The following is a 21,541-nucleotide window of genomic DNA, read 5'->3' as shown; positions in this document are numbered from 1 at the left end:
TTACAGCAGTTCATGGACTTGCTCTACCTTCAGTCTAGATTTTTCTGAAGCTAGGATGTCTATTCTTGGCATAATCTTTCTTTGTACTTGATTTTCCTTGCTTTAACAAAGACATTGCAGTGATGCAACTTTGCTGTAGTTATTGTTCTTAATGGAGACTGGAACGATTCAACTATGTCTTGAGCAGCTTTATGCAGTTCTGTCTCTTTTTATAGTGGAAAAGGAATAATTGCATTCCTTAGAGATGAATTTTCAGAAGCCAGTTGGCTGAACAGAGACAGCAAATAATCAGACAATGCACTTAAACCTTGTACTGGAGTATTGCTGGCTACAGTCTTTAATGGACTGCTTCTTGTGTTGAAATACAACAGCAAGGTCAACACAGGGAAAAATGACCAGGCCAGACCAAATGAAAGGACTTGGAGAATAAGACTTATGATAGGTTAAATAACTTTCATTTTCATATTACTGTTTTGATATATTTTTTTATTATTATTATTATTATTTTTTTTTTTTTTTTTTTTTTTTTACATACAGTGACTCCTTTTGTATTAAAAGCACAGCTTATGCAGAATTTGCCAAAGCTGACTTTATTGATCAAGTTTGGTTTTCAAATAACTACCTAGAAGACATACCTAGAACAAAAAAGTAGCTGGGGATGACATTAGTGTACATACTACATAATTTGTTTCACCCAATGAATAATTTTACAAATAAAAGATGGTAATAAATCAATTATTCAACATTTATGGGCAAAAGCTGATAAGGGAGAAAAATTTAAGATCAATCATATGGAAGTGTTGTAGATCTTATTCAAGTTCGCAGAAGTCAGAAATCACAGAAATAAAGAGCATGCAGCATCATTAACTTTCCATACTCCCTGTCAAGTAGCTGTCACATTTTTGGGACAGTTTGTATGTAAATATGGACTTCTTAGTCAGAAATTGATACTGGAAGAGGATGACTTTATATTCCTGGTTTTGATTTGTGATTAATTGTGACTGTAATGTTTATCACGCAGGCAAAAAGTGAAAATGAAGCAACTAAGCAAACATTCACAAGATCTCTGTCAAAACATGTTTTCTTCAACAGGCTTATAGTAGAAATTTTATCATCCTTACTGAAGTTTCTCTAGAAATGAAATATGGGTTTCTGCACGTTTCCAAGACAGATAAATTTATTTTCACAGAGTGGAGAAAAAAAGTCCTAATTTTAAAACTCTCCTTAATTTATAATGGAAGTAACTAATGATTCATAAATATAAATGTCTTTACTTTATTGCTAAAGATTTAAAAGATGATCTCTGCAAGGATGCAGCTTATTTTCTTTTTAGAGCCTCCTATGATACTGTATTTTGTAATTTTGATGAAAAATAGTGGTGATACCATTGTTTTTAGAAAAACTTCATTGCAGATCAGTACTTACACAGCTCCTCGCACTGTCCTTCCAGTGGGGAGCTGGGGCTGTGCGGGGGGCTGGGAGCAGACAAAACTAGTACAGCTGACCCAGTCTGTCCAAAGGGATGTCCTGTGCCATACAGCATCATGTTAGCAATAAAACTGGGAAAAAGAAGGAGTAAGTGATGGATATGGCAAATTTGGATTGATGGCATTTGTCTTCCCAAGAAAGTGTTAAGTATGATGAGCCCTGCTTTCGTGGCAATGGATGAACATCTGCCTGCTGATGGGAAGTAGTAAATGAATTCCTTGCTTTGCTTTGTTTGCACATGCAGCTTCTCTTTGCCTAGCAAACTCTCTTTATCTCAACTCATGAATTTTTGCAATTTTACCTTTCCAGTTCTGTTCCCCATGCCATCTGAAGGGTAAGCAAGCAGTTGTGTGTTGCTGAGCTGCCAGTCCAGTAAAACAACGACACAAGGGCACAACAAAACTGCCAGCAATTATTTGAGATATCCATTAAAGATGTGACCCTTTCTGAGCTTCTGTGAGCAATGACTGGTTTTCAGTTCTTCTTTGTCCTCAGTGGCGTTTCTCTTGCTTTTGTGATCATAGAAGCCTGAGGTTTACCTTGGTGAGTTCTCTCAAAGCCTGACAGGTCTGCTTCAAAGCCATTACTGATTCAGTTTTTTCTAATTTCTCTGTTTGGGATAAAATCTTGTGACAAAACTGTTCTTTCTTTTTTCCCTTTAAGAAATTTCACTACTTTTCTTCTTAATGGATATTTCCATGTACTCTTGATGTCATGAGAAATTGATTATGCATTTAGAAAATATTTCATGGAAGCATCTTGCTTTCTACAGTTAAGACCACACTTTGTTCATAAAACTACTGGTTATGGTATCTGTTGACAGCTGGGAAGATTATGAATTTCTTTTACCCTACACCTGCAATTTAATCACAGATCTTGTTTAAGTATAGAACTTTAAACATCATAATTTCTGATTGGTGATATGCATTCACACTTACCATAAGTATTTGGGTGTATATCTGCATTAAAAACATTTCTAGTAAATAGTTAGATGCCTACTCTCTATTAAGATTCATTTAGAATTTGCCTTTTTCCCATATTGAATGTAGAGTGATAAAGTTTGATTCTAACAATGTACTTTTAAATTTTATTTCCCACTGAATTCTTAGTATTCTGAAATCATTACTAATATCTCTATAATCAGACATTATTACCAATTCATCATTTATTGTTTAATAATGTACCTATTTCCTATCTCCAGCAGTTATAACAGCAATATTGTTTTCTGTAGTTTTCTCCCAGTTAACCTGCTCCAATATAGTAGACATACAGTTCCTGACATCTCTCTTCTTGTAAGCTGTCTGAATTGCTACAGAGTAGAGAGAGAATAATTCATTACTTGAACAGTCCTAAAAACAACATTTTCTTTCTTTTAATGGGAAGAAAAAAAAAATCCCTTTACATTATAGATGCTGAAAAATTCTAGTATCTCATATGGCAAAACCTAAACTTTGAAGAAGTGCTGCCTCCAGCATCTGACACCTTTAGATTAAAATGACATGAAAATTTGGTTAAATGGTACTTTTTCACATTTTAAAAGCTACACTGTAAGGTGTCAACATTTAAATGTGTAAGTGTTACTTCCAGAGCAAAACTGTTAAGTGTTGAAAAGAGAAATAATGAGAGCAAAAATGCCCCCCAAAATAACTGAAGATGGATCTTATAAAGATTATGAATAAAATAGTGTGTAGCATGATTTCTTGTAACTGGAGAGGATTGTTGCTCAAGATTCAGTTTCTTTAGATATAGGAGTGAAATTTTGGTATTTCCTAATGCTTCCATAATCAAATGCTGGAGAAAAAAATATATTTTCTTTAATCTTTCTCCCTGTACAGCTTTCACATTAGACCATTTTTACAAGATCTAAACTGTCTACATGTGTGTAAACTTATGTACTGTCTATTTCCAGACCTTTTAAGTAAGTGATTTTTCCTTCCTTATTTGGTGCATTAAAAAAGAAATTTTCCTCTTTTATCCCTAACAACTTAGAGGAGATAGTTGTAATGCTATAATTTTATTTAGGTTTTGTCTTCTAGTGAATGAATTTTTGAATTTTTGTTAAAATCCTATCGTGTTAAATTCAACCAGATGGCAAATGACAATCAAGTGATAACAGTCTTCTCTTTCTCATCCTTCTGTTGGCTTTTCATTGCAGAACTTCGAGTCATTTCGCGTGAAATTTTACTATTTGCATGCAAGTTCACTTAAGAGCTTATGAATGGGGTTGCAAGTTTGACTTCAGGGACAGAAGTAATGTGTTCTTTGAGAGCCTGGTTAACTTGAGGGTGGGGTTGAGCAGCAGCTATTTTCTCTGCAATTTTCCCATAAGCAATGAAGATTTTTTAAATTATATTAAAAAAAAAAAAAAAGTTATTTAATTGTGGTCACTTGATCTTAAAAACTGAAAAAATGGATTCTTAATTAGCTGTGTATATGAAAGACGGTCATTGGGAATATCATTTCTGGGTCTTTATTTTCTACCATTGAAAACTTCTGAATCTGTCAGAGAAGATTGTGACATTCTGTATATGATTTTTGTTCATCCAAAGTGTAGAATTATTTTAAAATAATGAACTGCAAGACTGATGTACACAAAATGACAGTGTATTTCTTTTAAATATGTTCCTCACTTTAGAGATGGAAAGTAGAATTTCTAGAATGTAATAGCTTTCAAATTGATTACTAGGTTTTGTCTTTAAAATGGGCTCATCCAAAAACTCAAGTGAGTAGTGATTTATATTTGGGATTTGCAATGGAAACGAGAATTGGAAAGTTGAAAATCCAGTAGTCACATCTCATTGGATCCTTTCTTAAAAGATAAATAAATAAGAAATTCTGCATTTGTATTAACAAATGCTATTTGTTGCTATACTCAAAAACATTTCTAGTGAAAGTGAATGAAGTGTCAATTTGAAGAACACTCCTTGATTTTCTTTTCTACTCTGTTTTTTTCCGGGAAGGGTGAAATTGAAAAATATAGTCATACAGCAAATGCTTCAATAGTGGGTTTTTTTTTCAGAGTTGGAATGTTTTATTTTCATGTTATTGTGCTGTAGTGTAATGATTCTTTGCTATTTCAATTTTGCACCTGGCAAAATTATTAATTTATTTTGAGAGTGCTGCTGTGTGCAATAAATTGCATATCTGTGAAGATCGATTTCTTATGATAATTTAAAAGTTTGTTGATATGTAATTATTCATCAGAAAGCCATTGTTTTGAATTTAGTCTTTGTTCAGGTACTCTATAGTGAATGAAAGTGTTAGCCACTCATTAATGCACATACAATGAATTGCCTTGCTTGTCTCTCCTCTTGAACAGAGAAAGCCTGCAGTGGTAACTCAGTGGTTAAATGTGAGGTAAAAATTCCACTGCTATGATTTGCAGAGCAGCTTGCTCTTATTTTCCTTGCAGCACCTTACATAGCCTCCCGTTTTTTTTTGTATTGCTGCTTCATGATGCCGCATCAGCTGTACTGGTGTGTAAAGAAAACACAACTGGCATTTCTCTCACTTTTTCTGTTTTTCCTTCATGAACACTTTCTCCCTTACCCTCAGTCTCTGTTTTCATGTTTCCTTCCTCAATTTTCCTGGTTCAGGCTAAAAGTACTAACAACCTTTATAGCCTGTATCTCACCTGTTTACCTTTCTTTTTTCAACTCTAAGCTTATAGTGGGATTCCATATCCTCGTCCAACTACAAGCTGGTGAAATTAATTAGAATATATTCCTATACTTCAGCAAACTATCAAGCTAAAATATACTTCTTTTAGTACACAAGATTTTACATCTCGGCGAATTCATAATTGTTGACTTCTCTGTCTTAAAACTGTTTTACTCTGGCAATCTGTAATCTTGTCCTCTGTCTTGAATGAAGGGAGGGGAAAAATAACTCTGTATTTTCTGTTCTTATGGATTTTAATCAATTTATCCATTCATACCTGATGCTTTCTTAGAATCTTTACATGAAAAGCAAGGGACAGAAGTCAGATTTTGAGAATGACAGTAGAGGCCTTCTGGAATCAAAATTTTCTGTTGTGTTTAATAAAAGTTTCTGTTCTGTTTTGTTTTTCCCCCATGGAAAGCAGAGTTTTCAGAAGTTTTCCTTGGTCAAAAATCCTAACTGCTTTCAAAGTGACTTAGGGTTGCAAATTATCGGATCTCTGAAAACAGCTTTTCATTATAACATGGCAAAGAATGGTGATGCCTAATGCTAGATTTGGTCATCTCTATTGTTAACTAACTGCTACTATAACCCTTAAAAAACCCCTCATTTTGCTATAGATGAATATGTAAAATAGAATTTCATATTTTAATAAATTTTTTAAAATTTTATCTACAATCCACTGTTTTTACATCTTTAAAGTGTGGTATGTGATGGCTTATGCTGATGCTTTAAAGGGCAACTCTTAGACTAGTCTAATATGAGGACTTTTGAATTTTTTGTACATGTGTATTTAGTTTGTTATTTCCACCTCACTTCCCATATATTATCTTCAAGAGTTGCAAGGTATATGTCTTAAAATGTTTATCTTAAACAGAAATTTCTTAATTCAGAAGCTTATTCACAGAAAACATTAGTGATTTTTTTCAAGTGAGCCTTCTGAAGTGAATGATGTAGAAGAGATGCATTTTTTTAAAAATAATCTTAATACTAATCAAAATCAAACAAGTGACATTTTCTCTGTCCATGAAGCCATAATCTTCCATTTCTTTTTGTAAGTAGGTAACAGTAAATTAACATCATAAAAATAACTTCATCTCCAGTATATATGTTCTGTTCATGCTTGTGTATTCCTGCTAATAATCTTCATACCAATTCATGAAGCACAGTTAAGAATCCCTTCAGTAATTTCAATTCTTGCCCTCTACTTCTATTTAGATGGAACCAGCCAGAGATTAAAACAAAGTGCTCCTGTCTAAGGCAGGTTCATGGAGGCCCACTTGCCACTGCCATTAGTGAGGCTTTTCTCCCACAAATAGTAGCTTTGCAATCTTATGGTTGCAAGACTCTTTCTCAAACGTCTGGTATGTAGCTTATAGTGTAAAAATTGAGACATCCATGTGTGTAAGTGGATGTAGTTCAACACAATATAGCAAAAGCTGTTACTACTGTTTAATACAAGTGGTTCTGCCAAAAGATTGGAAAAAAAAAATCCATTTTGATGTCTCTGCAAAACAGAGGTGATTATTAATGCTTATCAACAATCTAACAGATTGCAACGTTCATTGCTTTGCATGTAATATAGCTACAAAATTTCAGACTTTTTTCTAGGCAGTTTACTAGCAAGTGTGTACTACCAATAATTAGAGAAGCAAATATGTTTCTAGTAATTTCCAGTATTTTCCTATATAAATAGCAGTATTTCTGACTTTTATTACACTACTCCCATTACATTACCATCTGAAATATTGTACTCTGCTATTAATAGGTTAATGTTTAGAAGAAATTACTTTATGTAGATAAAACCTCTCTAAATTTAGTTTAGCAGCACTTAATCAATTATTTAAGTGATTTTAATTTTATGGATTCAGACAGTACAAACACTGCCCTTTAAGAATGGTTATGAAATTATTTATAATACATGTTTATAAGACTATACTTCAATTTAAAGGACCAATACTTACGGCAAATAAAAGAAAAAACAATTTTGTGTTGTCTGGGAAAGCTGATAAGCAAAATTTGAATTCTGATCAGATGCTCGAGGCAAGGACAGGAAGCAAATATTATTTCTTTAGAGAAATTGTGAAAAACAGAAGTCTAATTAAAGCTCCAATGGTTGATGAGTGAGATTCCTGATTTTACTTAAAATACTGTTGTTTTTTTCCCGTTTGTTGTTTATCTATATAGATATATGGAATCTGAATTTGTACTTTGCTAGGGTACAGGTAGTAATTAGATGATAAAAAAGAGCAGGAGATAAATAAATAGAAACAATTCAAGTAGAAAGAGCAGGAAGTACTCGGGGAGTGTCCTTCTGGATAAGGTTGACTTTGTGCTAGCAGAGTTGTTCAGTAATTGCAGGTGGCTGTTTCTGAGCATGACTGTATCCAGCTTTCTGATTCTGGTACTTGACTGGCAGCAGGGCAACCTATCTTTCTGTTAGTGTTTAATAATTTATATCTGGGAATTACTGAAAATGAATATTCATGAAATAGAATTCAAGTTCTAGAGCAATACAACCTCTGAAACAGTCAGCTATGATGGATCTTTTCAAAGATCATAATTCCAGTTGTATAGAAAATGGTGTCCCTTAAGGTAAAGTGATTCCTCTATATATAAATCACACGTATGAGTGTTTTGTTTTCTTTTTCCAGAAGATGTGATTTAGCTTTAATAATAACCAGACATAATCTCCTACTAGGTTAAAAATAAGACTTTATTATGATCACAGGATGTTGAGTTTCAATGCAGTTACTCACATGAGTTTTAATTGCTGACTGCACCTACGTCAGTTTTGTGCAATTCCAATACTTCTAATGTAGTTCGACCTTTTCTGTTGTTTCTTTTCAGATTATTTATTAGTTTACTGACATTTAACACATTTTAAAATTTGGAGGAGAGCACAGCACAATGCATTTCTGTAAAATCAACCAACATTCAAGCTAGAGTCATAGCTGTGACCAGATATTAAAAGTAATTTTAGGAAGGCACTTTATTGTTATGGCAATTAGAACTATAATGGAAAAAAAAAGCAAAACTGAAAGCCAGGCTTATGAACCCTGCTCAAGCTTAAAGTGTGTCTATACTCTAAAAATTAGTCAACAGTATTTTTAAATTATTTCTTTAAAATTGATACTTGATAGCATTATTCAAGGCAATCTAAGATTATTTTGATGAGCAGTAAGTATAAATTCTTGTTAAATTCCTGATAATTCTGCAGAGAAAATGAAGCAAAGAAACAGTGAGAACACAGCACCATCACTGAAAAAAAAAAACAACCCTGATCAGATTGCTCATCTCGTTACACCAGTAGTAAGGCAGTACAATAAGAAAAAAGTCAAAGATGCACTACCTCAGTGCTGATTCAGCCCAAAAGTTTACTAGGCCATTTTCTGTATTTGTTTATATACAAATATAAAAATATATCATGTTTTAATTGTTCATTTTAATTTTTTTTCTTTATGTGTAGAAGTTGTCATCGCCATTAATATTAAAGATATAAAGGGTACATTCAATTTTTATTAAAGGGTTAAACATAATTTATAAAGTTGAGAATTTGGGAAATGCATATAGTTTAGGGCATAAAGGGACAAAATATTTGAATGAGAATAGATATGAAATGATTAACTTTTGAATCTCAGTCTCCCCAGTAACAATTTCTGGTAAATGAATGTATTACTCATTTTTACTGCGAGGCACCACATTTTCTTGAATTGAGTTGTTTGTGCTCAATTGCTTGGGTCCATATAGAATGGTTAATACAGCCACTCGCTATATGAGGCTGCCTGGGATAGAAAGACTTATATGGATATATTGAGAGATACAAAATGTCTGACTTCACCACTCAGTAGGAAAAAAAAATTCCCTTGGCCAACCTCCTGTTCTATGTGAAAGGGTGGAAATTCAATAATGGTTTGTTTGTTCACATTTCTGCAGACTGGTAGAAATGTTGTTTGTATGCTTGGAGAAGGCTTACTAAGGGTATGAGATAACACTTCATGCCCCCTCTCTGGAACAAGAGGTAGAGGAAGAAACTTCTTAGAGCTTCTATTTCTTAGCTGTTAATTAAGATAGATGTTCTCTGCCTTTGCTAGGATTAAGGTAACTCTGTGCCATGGAAGCCTGGAACAATGCAACAGCTTTCAAAGTATGCCCACGTAAAGGACGAGGGGAAGGGCAAGTTTAAAAAAAAAAAAAAAAAAAAAAAAAAAAGAAAAAGGGTAGATTGTCTTAAATGACATAAAAAAGCCACCAGAGAGGTATCTTGCTCTTCTGGCGGTAGCTGTGGGAGATGTCATCATCCTGCTGCTTTTCACAGCCTCACTAGCTAAAACAGTGTCAGTGCTCCAAACCACCTGATGTGTACAGTTTTTCCCTAAATTTAAACCACCAGTGAAACAGATATTTATAGGGCAGCAACAGGAGCAGATTAAAGAGTACTCGCAAAACCTGTCTGTGCAGACATGTATTAGGTGGAACCAAGTTTTAGAAAATGGGCAGCAACAACAAAGTGTCTTCTCCTGCTACCACTTGAAATTATTTCCATACTTTTCAAAGTAACAGTGCATATGAGAACTCCATCATGTCTTTCACATTCCATAACTATTAAGTTATCATATACTAATACAATATTTAGATAAAATGTTTTACAAATCACCTAATTTTCAAAAGTTATCAGCATTTAATGTTCAATAGATTTAGGCCAGTGTTTCAACTGCTGTTTATTTGCTGAAGAATGCAGGAGACACAGACTAACTTATTCAACAAATTAAAGTAGAATTTAAAACAAATAATCACTGCTGCGGGGAAAAAAAGAGCATTGGCAAAATACTCAATATTAAAATTCTCAAGCTTCAATATGGACTTCATAAGGAAGTCTACCAATGTAGAATATGGTGTAAATTATCTTAAGATTAAATATTATTAAACTTTGATTAAAAATAACTCTTAGTAAAAATTTTCTTTTAACAGACTCTTTTTGTCAAGAAAATTGATAAATGGAAAAGTCAGCTAAAAGCCAATTGCTTCAAACATTCATCTTTTAATCAGAAACTTGGAGAGAATATGTTATGCTGAAAGTTTACTCCTATATCCTAGTTACTTACCGTTGTTTAAAATTAAAATGTTACTTATAATATCCTGAACTTTTTGCAGATTAATTTGTTTGACCGAGGTATGTCTATTTATATTTAATTTGAACATATTAAACATTTATTTAACATGTTTAGAGATATTTGATTCTTTTTCTACAGTTGGTACTGACTGTCTAGTCATGCAGTTCACCAACAAATAAGAAGATTATTTAGATTAGTTATCTGCGATATTATTTTCAGTTCATTGACAGTCATTAAAGTTATTTTTATTTTCAGTTCCACTGTAGGGTCAGTCCTGGAGCTGAATTTTACTTTGTAGTTTATATTCAGGCTCTCTGAGATACTTTTTCTTCTCACCATTAGTTTTGGAAGAAAATCTCCTCAGAACATAAATCTTTCGTTTTCATGTCCAAGGTCATAGCTGGAATAACCTCCATTAAATAAAGGTTTGTTTTGCTGACAAGCCTACTGAAACCAGTGATGGAATGAAATAAGCAATATACTAATTAGAGTAAAGTGGAATTTAAATACTAATAAAAAAGTTTGTATTATATTCTGGCTTATTGTTCTTTAAAGCAAAGGAAATCAATGAATAAATACTAATGAGGCATTGCTAGTAGGTAGATTTTTTGTGTGTTTGGATTACAGTTTATTTCCTTGAGTGGCTTAGCTGCCCATGGGAATAAGGAGAATAGAAACAAAATAAGCAACAGAAATATACATTAGCATAATAGTTGAGCTTGAAAAGCATGTGGTTCTTGTAGACTGCTTTCATGTTTGACATCATTTTCCAATGGATTAATGACTGTTGGTGGAAAAGGTTTTTATTACTTCGTAATTGCCAACAGCATTGTTATGGTCAGTGCATATGAACATAGAGTGTATGAGCATAAAAGGAAGAAGGCAGTTTTGAGAGGCGCCATCAGGAGCAGCAGTCCCATTCGAAGTGTAGTCTGTGTATAAAACCCCACTAAAAGGTCTATCTGCTAGTATTCAGCCAGAAGAAGCCCTTAATAGTAGGACAGCACAAGAGCACTAGGTAAAGGAGAGTGAAGGGCAAGGAAGAATGAGTCTGTCAGAATTCTGATGATCTGAAATTGGTAGGCTTTGGAAAAAGATGCATGCATATTAACAGAATTGCTATCCGACATGCATAAGAAAACCTTTAGAACCATAACATTTCTTTTAGATGGCAGAAAACATGTCTTTCCCTGCTCAAGATGTAGCTAAGTGGGGAGGGCTCTGGTTTATGACTTCTTTTAGATGTGTTGTTTTAACACTGATGGGCAGCTAAGCAGCAGCACACCACTCTCTTGGAGTGGTCAAAAAAATACAAGATGGTGTCTGTGCATGACCTGATAGTGATTCTTGACTTTTGGAATATCAACATTCAGATCTAAATTTGAAATTTTGTGTAGGAAGAAAATCTTCAGTGAGCTGGATACTTCTGGAGAAATGGAGACAGGATGATAGCAAAAAGTTGCTTCTTGTTTCTCTTAGCAAGTCCTGCAAGTGTTGCAATTTTCCTCACTAGGTTTTGTTAAAATGTTCCCACCTGCTATGGTTGCATATCAAGTGAAATACTCCTTCAAAAATTCAACTAGCTAGTTCTCCAAGTCCTGTATTAGTCCCATGTGCTGTTCAGGCTTACCATTTAAAATATCCTATAAATGTATCTTTTCTTCTTCACAATTTGGAAAACAAGGTTTTATGTTTCCAAAGTAAAGTGGAAAAAAACATAGGAAAGAATAAACACAAGCACATCCTACAGTGACCTTTCATTAACAAGAAGGCTGTTGGATATGGAAATACCAAATTTCTCAGGCCAAACCAGGACTGTAAATTGTAGCCTCTGAAATCCAGCTGCACAGCACTGCAGCTATGAGTGCTGTTGGAGAAGGTGGTCTGAACTGCTGAGTGCTCCAGACAGCACTGACGAAGATACTGAAGCCAGTATCTTCTGGCTTCATCTGGAAGTGCTAAGAGCTGCGGCACACCTCTGTACACAGAACTTCCAAAATGAGGTCTAATTACGTAGCTGTAGTTATTGCATCATCAATAGCAATTTAAATTCAAAGAAATAGAAGATAGGAGTCTGAAAGCTGTCTTATTACAGTGCAATTGCACAGTTAATGCTTTTAAAAGGTTTTATTACTATTTAAAAGCAATTATGCATTAAATATACAAATCAGCTTCCACTCAGCTTTCATGTAAGTATCTACTGCACCAGGCAAACATTCAACAGGACAGTGGGAAGCAAGTTTTGAGGCCATAGGTGATACAAGACTACTCTAAACAAACATTTCTAGTACACACATTTACAATTCATAAGTTTACCTTAAGAGCCCTGAAATCTGTGTCAGTGTTAAGCGTTTTTCTCCTTTAAAAAAAAACAAAACAAAACAAAACAAAACCAGAAGTATATTATCCTGAATTCACTGCAGTGTTTTATGCCCTGCCTTCCCACATTTAAGTTTACAATCCATGGTTAAACAAGTTTTCTGTTAAATAGCAGTTGACTTGCTTCACAGGGATTAGAACAGTGCCATTGTAATGTTCAAATGGAAATATTTCTAAGCAAGTTTGTATCAGTAATCATCAGCTGTCCAGAGCATGGAAGGAGTCTAGCTTTAGTTAACTGTTTTCCAAATGGAAACAGGAGAGAAACAAACAAACAAACAAACAAAAAACCATTTCTTACACACATGGAAAATACAGGTAGAAAGTACAAAGCTAAATGAATTTTTCAGGAAAAAAGAAAATCTGTCTTAGCTCTGCAAAGGTCACAGTTTCTTCAATGGTTTGGTCTACATGTCTTCAAAATACTGCTGGTCAGATACTCTTTCCACAAGAATAAATGTCTAGCAGACATTTAAGCCCAAATTATTTTGTTTTGCAAAGCTACTTTAGTGCTTTCTGAAACTGTAATTTAGTAACTCTTTTTTCATTCTCTTTTCTATAACAGTCTTAGGTTAGGTTATATCTCCCTGGTACCTATGGTACCTATCTGTCAGGGCTCGTAGGGAGTCTGTGATTACACTGGTTTGTGACGATTATGTTCATGGCAGCTAAAACCACTGCAGATAATGGAAATATTTAAGCACAGAAAAATAGATCTTGTGAGGTATAGCCATATAATATTCCTGCTGGGAAAAAATATTTTTTTTTTATGAATCAAAAATAAAGACATATAAACTTAGCAGTTTCTCTTTTAAAAAGATAGTTAGTTTAAACCTGAGTTTGTTACTGAAGGTCTTTCAGCAGGCTAATTGAAAATGGATGATCTCAAGTGTATTCCTTCCCAGGGCATATCAAGTTGTAAGTGCCAAAATGTGATCCAGAAATTTTCTGGATCTATTGTGTCACAGAAATGTATCCAGTTGCTGAGAGCCAGCTGTCTGGCTGAATTCTCTTTGAATTTGTTATTTTAATGCTACTGTGATTTAATTGAATTATTAATGGTATATTAGGGTGCCTAGAGCTTTGGCAAATCTTTTGAGTTGTTCTTTAAAAGGAAGTAATGTGTAAGGAAGTAAACAGGTAAATTTATTTCCTAAAACATTCTGGAGCTCTAATGGACAAATATTACTTGGAACTGATTGTTTCTTCAAACTGTCATGTTATAACCAGAAGCAAATAAAAAACCCTCCCCAGGCAGATTTTGGGCCACCTGCACTGATTAGATATAGAGAACTACAAAAAGAAAGCAGTTCATAATATGCTGGAAGCTTTATTCAGCTGAACAAGACAAGTTGCTGTTTTACATTTCCTGAGTGTCATGGGTATGCCCAAAGTTTAGACTAATGAAGAACAAGTATTCAGCATTCAGAGAAGCATGGAATAATAGCATGGAAGTAAATTATTGTTCCTTTTTTCCAGTCACTTGCTCACAGTTTTGCTCTTTTTGATAGTTCTGGTGTGGATCTTGCTTAGAAGAGATGCACATCAAAACCAATACTCCACTGCCAAAAATAATTGCTGGATAACATGTAAGCATCACTGGTGATGAGGGGAACTAGGAGCAAAAGGGTTATTATTTTTCTTTCAGTCAAGACTATCACATTTTTGGACAGACGTGTGACCCTGTGATAGATCACTAGATAAGAGCTTTAATGTGTCAGAGAGGATAAGCTGGAAGGATCAGATAATGACCTTAGTGTTAGAAAGGCTTAAGGTGTAAGTATGGGAGTAGATAGGGAGATCACAAATAAAGGATTTTAATTGTAAATCACTATAATAGAATTGAGATGTGCCAGAAAATGCTTGAAAGATCACAAACTATGAAACAAGATGCATAAACCTGCCTTTTTGGTCCATAATTGTACAATCTTTTGCCAGTAATAGCATTTAATTTTTAACCCAGTTAAATCTAATCCATTCTAAAACTAATTCCCCTCTACAATGTGGAAACTACTTTGTATTGTCTTGTAAGTGTTCTTTTTTTCTTCATGGTTCTTCTCTACTGCAAAATCAAAAGAATACTTCAAGATTCACATTTATTTTGCTTACTGATTTGTCCCAAATGTCCTCCAAAAACTACAGGTTTCATATATTTATGTACAGGCTGTTTTATAACATAAATTTGATGAAATTTTTTTATAATCTCAGTTCTTCATTATTAGTTATTGGGGGAACATGTACTGCACTCCATATTGGTGCTAGTTTACTCAAGTATGTTTCATTCAATAGGACTGTACTATTCCATATGAAAAAAAAAGAATTCTTCCTGTATAGTTTCCCAGCATTTTTCTCTTTAGTCTGTATAGCTTTTTTACTGTCCTTTTATTATTTTAAAAAGGTTTATTGAATAATAGATAAGGCAACAGCCATAACTTATGTGTGCTCCTCCCCACCTTTTTAAAAATCAGGGAAAGATAAACTGTAAAACTTTTTTTTTCACATTAGCTAGAAGCTGTACTGGAATCACTTATCTATAGCTACTAAGAGTACATTTGTGGTTTGGTTGTTGCTGCTATTGTTTAGGGTTTTGTTTTGTTTTGTTTTTTTTTTCCTTCAGAATAAGAGTACATCTGACCAAATAGTCTGCATAACTTCACTGTACATGATCATCAGAATTTCGGAGCAACCCAGAGTCAAATGTGCTATATAACAGCAAACACTAGCATCATGTCACAGCAGTCTAGATGGTAGCTTATTGATCGTATTGTGCATATGAGACCATGGCTTGATTTCCCAGATCACCCGTTAAGCTGAGAATTGAAAGGCATGGTAATTAGCAGCCAGTTTTCAGATCTCAGTGTACTGAGCAGGCAAGTTAGGATAGTTCCCTCCTGGGGAGATGGAAAAACAAATGAAGGAAATTAGGGAGATGTTTCTGAACTGCATCTCAGGGAGGTACTACCAAGTCAGTGATTCACAGTATCCGTGGCTGAATTTCTGCAACTCATAGCACTAGGGAAAGCTTCCTGTGAATATCATATACTTAAGAAATCCTACACTTGTACTCCAACAAATATGATTTCATATAAGCATCTTTTATTTGAGTTACTTTATTGCATCAAGATAAAGATCTGAATGATTTCTTTACATGTTGACTGCAACAATTTGATAGGATCCCTATCACAAATACTCAGGGGAGCGTTAGAAAGCAACCATCTGGTAAAATCCAATATAGCGATTCACTTCTGCTCTGTTTTAAGGTTTCTGTGCAGCTTTGGTAAGCCTAGAGCTTTTACTGACTTTCTGCTCAGCTTAGGTTTCACTCACTATAAATTTGCAGTGCTGCTCAGGATCCTGGCCCTACTGAAGGTATCAGAGGCTTTGTCATTATTGATTACCATTATTACCACTGATACACTGCTCAGAAGTGTATCAGAAAATATTTTTTTCTACAAGCTAAAATTTTCTAGATCTTATACTAAGCAAAGACTGATATAACTCTACACAGTTCTTTTAAAGTCCAAATCATTAAAACAAGGTATGCATTCATAGCAACAGAAGTTCAAGGAGGATCTTCAGGCATGTTCTGAGTGGTAGGTTCTTCATCCCCAGAGTGTGCATGCTGGATCCTTTGAAAAGAGGGTCTAAGAAATAGAAAATAAATAATGAAATCGTATGTATCACTGTTTAATTGATTTTTTTTTCCTTCTTTCCTTTTTTCATTTTTTCCTTTGTTCCTTCTTTTATTTTTCCTATCCATCTTTTTTTTTTTTTTTTTTTTTTTTTTTTTTTGTGACTGTAGGGGGAAATATGCATTTCTGAAATGCGCAGTCTTACTTTTCTCAGATTCTGGAATATCTTTCTCTGCCTGATTGCTCACACTATCTACTTTTGAAGTTCAGCATCTCTGAAAATTTAGCCAATTATATTTTGATGCATAAACACTTGCCTGATTTCTCTGCATCCTCCTTTGCCTGTGTGATGGATTGAATGTATGGCAGCTGTCCCCAGAGGCCATCCTGAAAATAAGTTGTTGCAACTTGTGAATTTATTGAAGTGAATAAAACTGAAAATATTGCATAAGCACACAAATTTTTTTTTTTTGTTTGTTTGTTTGTTTTATTATTTTTCTTTCTTTTCTCCTAGTAAAGAGAGATTAATATGCAATAATGTTAGTCATATAGGGGAAACTCCTTTAAATACCTGAGACCATTGTAAAAAATGTGGAAGTTGAGACATGCAATGTGTGCTGATAGCAGGATGTCACCATGGACACCAGCACGCAAAAGACAGATACGATGATGGGAAAAAGGGAAAAAGGAGAAGATGTAGTATCCATGACAACAAGTTGAAAAGAATAAGACTCTGAAAAGTTGAAATCCCTTTGCTTGTCTGTATTATTAAAAGGAAATTTGCGAAGATAGATACACATACAATAATATTTCTGTGCAGCTGGGTTTTTGTGCAAGTTGACAGTGTCAGACAGGTACAAGGGAAGTTGAGATGGTGTATGGATCTTTTCTATTATATTTATATATCCCTGGAGTGATCTTTGTCTAACCAACCTGTTGCTGGGTGAACAGCAAAGATCACATCCAGTTATCTTTCTGTGTACATATGTATATACACAAACTTGTCCTTAGTCTGAGCATCTGTATCCACTAATGATGTGCTACAGCATATTGCAAATGTGTATGACAGCCTGTACTTTGATATAGTTCAGTATGACCCGAAGTAAAACAATGTGGTACGGCGAGATGAGTGCACTGGATAAAAAAAATGTTTTTCTTCTGACCTGACAGGAGCTTGCCTTTGGAAACTAGACTATATAGTTAGAAGCAAGACAGAGAAAGAGTGACAGGATAAGAGTTTTGTGCTATCTTATGCCCAGAAGATAACATATATTTCTGTCACCACAGAATATTTTGGGGCATCTGCATGGGTCCAAATGTGTGTCCAAAATGTGACTCAAATTGGGTCAAGAAGACCCAATGTGAATTTGTATGTGGCTCATTGGCTTATTTCCTTATAGTCTTCATTCTTTGAAAAAAATACACAAGTTGTAGCTCAAGTTTGTGCAAAGCCGTAACATGTAACAAAAGGTTAGAAAATATCTGTCTGTGACTGTGAAAATGAAGACCTCATAGAGGTGAGCATATTTCACTGATACTGATATTTCAGTATCAGCTGCTATGGCGGAATTCTTTCTGGATCTACTTGATTTTTCACTTTCTGGGATTTACCATGAGAGGCTGTTATTGACCTTGCTCAGAATGAATCTGACACAAATGTTGAATTCTTTCTTGTTTACTCACTTTCGCACAAGAGAAAGCTCCTGTCACAAAATAAATTTCACACCAATGACTTTCTTTTTAAGATTCTCAGTTTTCATTCTGTGATGAACATAATTGAACCTAGTTTGCTGTGGGTTCATTTGTTATTATAAATATTCTTAAGATGTCAAATTTTAGGGAGGGAATAAAAATATTTTTAGTATAGAGTTTTGCTAAATATTTCAATGTATTTATTACCAAACAAAAAGTCTCCAGCTGATCATAGCACTTTACAATAACAGATAATTCAGGTACCTTTGTCATTTCTAACAGCCTGGAGGTATATTGCAAAAGTACCTTCTTGTTCAATGCTAGTATTGACAGCATAGCTTTCACTTCACAAAGTTGTAGTTACAGCTGTAAGGTTATTTTTGTTTCTTTCTTTTTTTTTTTTTTTTTTTTTTAATCTTATGCACACAAAATATATGTAGATGATTTAAACAGATTTTAGTCAGGATATTATCTATTGCCTGATGGGCTGTTTGACCATGTAGATCCCCCACTGTGAATACCAAGTCTGTTAAACAGCAGGAAATTTGTGATATTTCTTGAAAATCTGTTGATTCAAATGGATCTGATTTACTGTCTGTACAATTTTCAGACTTCATTTTCTTAATGTATTTTATAATCTCCTGCTTGCACTGTGTTCATGTAATCCTGCAAAAATACTAATGAAAGACTCTTTAGAGTCATCCTTACTAATATTTACTGAGTAACAATGCTTCATTTGGAGCAAGCATCCGACAGAGTGTGGTTTGAAAGATCCTGTGGAAGGAAAGTATTTTGTAAATTCATTTTTGATGGGGGCTTTCTGGTACAAGAAAATGAACATCCAGAATAATCAGTTAAGCAGAGCAGAGACATAGGAAAATTGTACAGGGTCAAGAAAAAAAGGAATCTTTCTTTCCGAAACAGTCTTTTCCCCATGTTTTGAATGTAGATGAGATTAACATGGCTGTATTTGTGGTCATGCCCCAGCATTACAAATTAGATCAGGATAATTCCCAGAGGATAGTGATTTTAAGTTATCTGTTGAGATGGAAACTGTAACTGAGGAAAAAGCTTTGTTTTGAAAGGTGATCTGAAAGCTAGTGCTATTTGTTCAGTGTCTTAAGATCTAAAATGTATGGTAACTCCTCTTTGAATATGGAAGGAATAATTCAGCTGGATGAAACAATAGAATTCTGTGCTTAAAAATAGCATTCTACATTTCATATTTTAATTAGTGATTTAAAAGCAGACTGGTATCAGATAAGCATGGAAGAGTAATTAATACACAGGGGAAAGTAGGCATGGAACACAGGAAATAATTTTAGTCATCATTTCTGTTTGGAAAGCTTTCCTAATGTCTAGAAAAGTAGATGAGACATATTTCTTCTTTGGCTTTGTAAATGAAACTTTTATCTGTTCTCTCTGTATGGTTATCAATAATTTGATGAAAGTTGTTTATACAGTGGAGCAAAGTGTCAGTGGCTCAAAATTGTAATAGCTTTGGTAATTTCAGTTCTGAAAATGAAATTCACCCTATTGATTAATCTTTTATTCTGCAAATAATAAATACAAATAAAGAATACAAGTAAAAAAAATCTAAAGACAGATTGGTAGCGTAGATCTAGATTTATTGTGGAAGTAGTTAAGACCTTTGTAATGTTCATTATACTGCAAATTTGAAAATTTTTGCCAGGGACTGCAGATATCATGGCACAACCACAGAAGTGCACATCTGAGAGTGTGACCAGAGATGCTCTTCTGACTGCAGCTGAGCAGCTCGCTAGATCACAGCCTTGAGTGTCTTGTTGCTGTCTCCTTTTATACCCTCTGCCTTCGTAAGGTGGAATTTATCACCCTTTGGATCTGACAGCTTAACTATGCATCTGCTTCACTCTCGTTCCATCTGTAGTTTTTTGTTTGTTTTTTAAATTCAGACTGTTTGACAGAACTGGAACAGGAAGAGACTGTGCATGTGCTGCAATATGGTGGTGGCCATCTGAGCAAAGAAACAGGGAGTTGAAAGTAGGTCACAACCCCTTAACCCAGTATTTGTGCCACCAGTGTTTCTTGTTTGACTATGTTCATAAGGAAAAGAGTGAAGTGAAATAACTGAAATAGCATAAAGTATTGTAGAGCATAGGGAATAAGAATCCACATCTGAATAAGTAATTCTGTGTGTCGTATTTTATGTTGCTCCAGGATAATATAAAACTGATCAGATGACTTCAAGCAATAAGAAAAGAAAAAAAGAAATAAAAAAGAAAAGGGAAGACTGCTGATGCAAAATCTGTATTTGTATTCTTATCTGCTGGTTCAGAAAGGCTGATACAGATCAGTTGCATTTTTAAATGGGAAATTACTTAGGAAGCATGTCTCAGCTGGTTTCTGTTATTTCCTTGATTGGAACTTCTACCCCTCCCTTTAGATGTTGATATCTGGAAGTATAAGGAAAATGTATAAGGATAATTATAATCAGAGCAGCTACCGAAACTCAAAATATTTTAAATATTTTTTTCTTTTCTTGTTTATGTATTTATTTGAAAGTCAGACTTTAATTCATAATGAGAAAATGTCCCACATCTGTGGTCCAGCAGGTGACTGCAGGGTGAAGTATTCAAGTTCAAATCGTTTTCCTTGAGTCCAAATTCACTTCTAAATTGCTTGGATCCTTTCTTAATTAATCTGTTCCATTTAATAGAAGTAGTTAAATGATACTTTCCTAGTATCTAGTTATATCGTAAATCCACAGAAAGTCTGTTGGAAAGCTTTTTCCAGGTAATTTCTTTGAATAAAGCAGAGGATTTCACTTCCAGGCTTCTTCTCACCTCTTGGCTAGATGATTATTTATGAATGTACAAATCCTCCTGAACTCAAACTTGTTTGGCTGCTTTTTCTTCCATGAATCTCTGGTACTTCTGTTTGTGCTCCTCCCTGCCTGCTATACAGAGTAAGAATCATTCCCACATTTATGTGTCTATCTTTAAACTATACCCTGCAAAAGTATTCATAAGTGTTCCTTTTTTTCATCAGAATTTTTGCTTTCCATGAAATGAGTGAGAATTTGTTATAAAAAAAAATATGAAAATACAGTTTTAATGTAAAGTTTTAACATAAAGGGCCGCAGGGCCCTTCTTTGCTGAAGTCACTAGAAAATTATCATTCTGATTTCCTGCAAATCCAAAACATTTATCACACATCTTGCAGTATTTCTGCTTCAGTATGCTGTTGTTGCTGCTGGTTAGCTATGGAGATGGTCACAGTTTACTGAGATAGACGAGCTAAAAGTGATGTATAAAATACTTGCTGATTGGAAACTGTGTGGAGAATACAAATTACAGGCATTGAAGGACTGAGGTGATGCAGAAGTTGAGTGCTGTTTATTCTGTGAAGTGGGGTTCTTTCACCCAAGTCTGTGCTGTACTTTATCAGTATCCAATTATTTGCTGTCACTAATGGAACTATCTGTCATTAGCCAAGTTTTGAAATACCATCATTTGTTAAAACCATATTTGTATTTTTAATATAAATGATACAACAGTGGCTATAATGAATGCAACCAGTAACAACAGATTAATT

The sequence above is a fragment of the Tympanuchus pallidicinctus genome, unplaced genomic scaffold (assembly GCF_026119805.1).
Source record: "Tympanuchus pallidicinctus isolate F22 unplaced genomic scaffold, pur_lepc_1.0 scaffold1, whole genome shotgun sequence".
NCBI lineage: Eukaryota > Metazoa > Chordata > Aves > Galliformes > Phasianidae > Tympanuchus > Tympanuchus pallidicinctus.
This window is presented reverse-complemented; position numbering follows the sequence as displayed.